The following is a 4,757-nucleotide window of genomic DNA, read 5'->3' as shown; positions in this document are numbered from 1 at the left end:
ATTGTGCCAGGGTACGTGCTTTTGGGGTTCAGGTAAATTAGAAAGTCAACTTTTCAACTTGTTGCGCAGCCGCCGTAGGAGCTTCCAGCAGGTGTGGTAATAGTGGCTTCACTTGGGTGCAGCAAGATGGCCGTCGTTTGCAGGTGGTAGCGGGCAGAGCAGCGGCGGGGACACGGATGCGGCGGTGGGGACCTCAGCAGCGGCGGCGGGTCGCGGTTGTCGGCAGTGGATGCGGGTGTTGGCGGGGGCGCGGGTGTTGTCGGTGGAGGGTCCGGTGGCGGCGGTGAGGGCGTTGGCGGCGGGCCTGGACCCGAGAGGATTCAGACCCCGCCAGCCATTATGCCGAATACGGCAGCAGCGCCCATTTCAAAAATGGCGCCTCAGCGCGATTATTGAAATTAAAAGATGGCCACCGCTAGCCAATCACGGCTCGTGGCGGCCATCTTTGAATGTTAAAATGGGTGACGCTGCCGTACTCGGCAGAATGGCTGGCGGGGACTAGATCCTCGCGGATCCAGGCCCGCCACCGACACCAGAATAGGCGCCGGTCCCGCAGCTGCCGCCGCCGATGACATCTCGAGCCGTGATTAGCTCGCGGTGGCCATCTTTGATTTTCAAAGATGGCCGCTGCGAGCCAATCACGACTTGTGACGTCATTGGAGGCGGCGGCACCTGCAGAGGACCATAGAAGCCCTGGGAAGGTGGCAGCTACCCCCCAGGTGAAGACGCCAGAAGCCCTGGTGGGTGGGCGCCAACCAGGCGAAGACGCCGAAGCCCTGGCGGGTTGGCACCCGCCAGGCAAAGACACCGGAAGTCCTAGTGGGCGGCTGCCATGCAAAAGAGCTGACACAGGCTGCCGCCCACTAGGTGAAGAGGCCGAAGCCCTGGCGGGTTGGTGCCCGCCGGGCGAAGACACCGGAAGTCCTAGTGGGCGGCGGCCATGCAAAAGAGCTGACACAGGCTGCCGCTCACTAGGTGAAGAAGCCAAAGCCCTGGCGGGATGGCGCCCGCCAGGCGAAAACGCCGAAGCCTTGGCGGGTTGGCGCCCGCCGGGCGAAGACACCGGAAGTCCTAGTGGGCAGCGGCCACGAAAAAGAGCTATCACAGGCTGCCGCCCACTAGGCGAAGACACCAAAGCCCTGGTGGGCTGGCGCCCGCCAGGCGAAGATGCCAGAAGTCCTAGTGGGCGGCAGCCACGAATAAGAGCTATCATAGGCTGCCGCCCACTCGGTGAAGACATCGAAGCTCTGGCGGGTTGGCACCCACCAGGCAAAGACGCCGAAGCCCTACCGGGTTGGTGCTTGCTAGATGAAGACGCCATAAGTCCTAGTGGGTGGCAGCCATGAAAAAGAGCTGACACGGGCTGTCGCCCACAAGGTGAAGACGTGGAAGCCCTGGCAGGTTGGTGCCCGCCAGGTGTAGACTCCGAAGCCCTGGCGGGTTGGCTCCCGCCAGGCGAAGACACCAGAAGTCCTAGTGGAAGGTAGCCATGAAAAAGAGCTATCACAGGCTGCCGCCCCCACTAGGCAAAGACACCGAAGCCCTGGTGGAATGGCGCCCGCCAGGCGAAGACGCCAGAAGTCCTAGTGGGTGGCAGCCACGAAAAAGAACTATCACAGGCTGCCGCCCCCACTAGGCAAAGACACCGAAGCCCTGGCGGAATGGCGCCCGCCAGGCGAAGACGCCGGAAGTCCTAGTGTGTGGCAGCCACGAAAAAGAGCTATCACAGGCTGCCGCCCACTAAGTGAAGTCGTCAAAGCCCTGGCGAGTTGGTGCCCACCAAGCAAATACGCCGAAGCCCTGGTGGGTTGGCATCCACCAGGCGAAGACGCTGAAGCCCTGGCGGGTTAGCACCCACCAGGCGAAAACGCCGAAGCCCTGGCGGGTTGGCGCCTGCCAGGCAAAGATGCCTGAGTCCTTGGGTGGCGACGGCCATGCAAAAGAGCTTAAAGGCCGCCGTCCCCCAGGTGAAGACCTGTAAAATAAAATATTACAATATTAAAGTGTGTTGTGTTATTTGAATATTTTTTTTACAGGTGGCAGTGGGCCCTAATGCCCAGCATGCTGGTACTTGTGGTTTTCCAAGTACCAGCATGCAGGGAGGTGTGCTGGGACCTATAGTTCACCTGCAAAAGAAAATATTCTTTAAAATGCACCACACAACACAATCAACCCAGCACCCACTGCCCAGGGGTGCTGGGGATAGCCCTGGGCTATCAGCCTGGGCATGGGGTGCCCTGAGGGGGACCCCTTTATTGGGGGGGTCCCCTGCTCCTTAGGTTTCCCTGGCCTGGACTGACTAGCGGTCAGGGTTGATGCTACGGCTGGGGGTCCGGTGAAAGGACTCCCCTGGCTGTGGCATCAGCCCCCCATTAGAAATAGTCCGGTGCTGGTCCTGGAGAATACAGGGGGACCCTACTAATTTTTTCCCCCTGTATTTCCAGAACCAGGATTGGATCAGAGCCCAGTGCTGGTTGCATAACTTACGGGGGACCCCTACATCATTTGTCCCCCGTATTTTGGCAACCAGGGCTGGTTCTGACTAGCCCAGTGCTGGTTGTGTTTAAACATGGGGGAGCCCTATGTCATTTGTTCCCTGCATTTAAGCACAACCATGACTGGCTGCCTGTGTTTAAAAAAAAAAATGGTGTGGCCCCACCCCCCAGAAAACAACCAGCCCCGGGCTTTGGAGCCCCAGTACTGTTTGTGCTAAATGCAGGGGACAAACGACGTAGGGGTCCCCTGTATTAAGCACAACCAGCACCAGGCTTTTGAGAACCTGTCCTGATTGTCAAAATACGGGGGGACAAATGACGTAGGGGTCCCCCGTATTTAACGCAACCAGCACAGGGCTCACTGCTGCATTCATCCATCTGTGACTTATTGATTTGATTTTCTTAGGTTTATACTTACTACTGGTGAGCCCTCTGTCGCCCACTGATGCCCCTTTTGCACTACACCGCTGCCACTGCTCTGCACCGCTGCTGCTGCTGCTACCCCACACGCCTACAGCCATCTCGCACTCTGCACCTCCCAAACCCATACCTCCCTAAAAGTGGGCATGGCTTGCTGTAAAAGGGGTTAAGAGCCCTGTGCTGGTTGCACCAAATACAGGGGACCCCTGCGTCATTTGTCCCCCATATTTTGGCCAACAGGACAGGTTCTCAAAAGCCTGGTGCTGGTTGTGCTTAATACAGGGGACCCCTATGTCATTTGTCCCCTGTATTTAGCACGACCAGTACTGGGGCTCCAAAGCCTGGGGCTGGTTGTTTTCTGGGGGGGAAGGGGGGATACGCTTTTTTTTTTACACATTCAATTTTTAACATAAATGCGTAGATCTCACTGCTGCATTCGTCCATCTGTGACTTATTGATTTTATTTTCTCAGGTGTATACTTACTACCAGTGAGCCCTCTGTCACCCACTGATGCCCCTTTTACACTGCACCGCTGCCATTGCTCTGCACCACGGCTGTTGCTGCTACCCCACACGCCTACAGCCATCTCGCACTCTGCACCTCCCAAACCCATACCTCCCGAAAAGTGGGCATGGCTTGCTGTAAAAGGGGCGGATCCTTTCGGCTTCCCCCGTTTTCGTCACTTTGGGGGCTTGCCCAGCACTCTCCGAGACGCTGGCCAGCCCCCAGGCTCTACCTACACAAGAGAACAGATGCCGTGCGCATGCGCACGGCATCTGTTCTCCTCCTGCACACCCGCTTGCTGTAAAAGGGGCGGAGCCTCATGGCTTCCCCAGTTTTCATCACTTTGGGGGCATACCCAGCACTCTCCGAGACGCTGGGCAGCCCACAGGCTCTCCCTACACAAGAGAACAGATGTGCACGGCATGTTCTCCTCCTGCACACCCGCTGCTCTGCTATGCAGAGCAGCAGTTTGTGCTCCCCCCAACTTCCCCCCCACCGCCGGACACTGCGGCCCGCAGGCAGGACAGTCCCAGAAAAACGGGACTGTCCCACTGGAAGGGTGACAGTTGGGAGGTATGCAAACCAACCTCCTGTGTGCTGTCCCCTCTTCCACCCTCTGTCGCCCACTGATGCCCCCTTTGCACTGCAGCGCTGCCACTGCTCTACACCACTGCTGCTGCCGCTACCTCACATGCCTGCAGCTGTCTTGCACTCTGCATCTCCCAAACCAACCTCCTGTGTGCTGTCCCCTCTTCCACCTATGTGAGAGTTCCATTTTGTTGCCCTTCTCCCCTGCAGGTAGCCCGGTTTGCTCATCCAAACCCTTATAGTTAATACATTTTAAAAAAGCTATGACATTCCATAGACAAAAAACCTGACGGTTTCATGTGTCCCATTACGGCTGCTTAGACATGATCTAAAAATTCCCAAAACCTATTGATTTTCTGCAACTCAAACCCCAAAAAGCAATGAAATTACGATCATTAAGGCTGACGTCTTAATGGACGTGTTCCTTGTGCAATACAGATATGGTATGCCATCACACCCTGTGGTTAACTGTAGATTCAGCACTCTCACAGAATGAGATTGCTGTCACTCACAAAATGGTGGAGCTGCTAATTCACAGAATTGTGTGCTCATTGGAATACACACATGCAGTCTATGCAACTGAGGTCAAAGCAGTTATGTGGCTCCCACATCCCACTCAGTGCCCACAATCTTCCCATTTGATCAACCAAAACAATCTCACTGGCTTCCAACATCCTAATCTCATTTAGAATACACGTTCAGCTCCCTTATTTTTAAAAATATCATACTCTGTCTATGCATGTACACTT

The sequence above is a fragment of the Taudactylus pleione genome, unplaced genomic scaffold (assembly GCF_031769625.1).
Source record: "Taudactylus pleione unplaced genomic scaffold, aTauple2 ptg000845l, whole genome shotgun sequence".
NCBI lineage: Eukaryota > Metazoa > Chordata > Amphibia > Anura > Myobatrachidae > Taudactylus > Taudactylus pleione.
Note: the sequence above shows the minus strand (reverse complement) of the source record.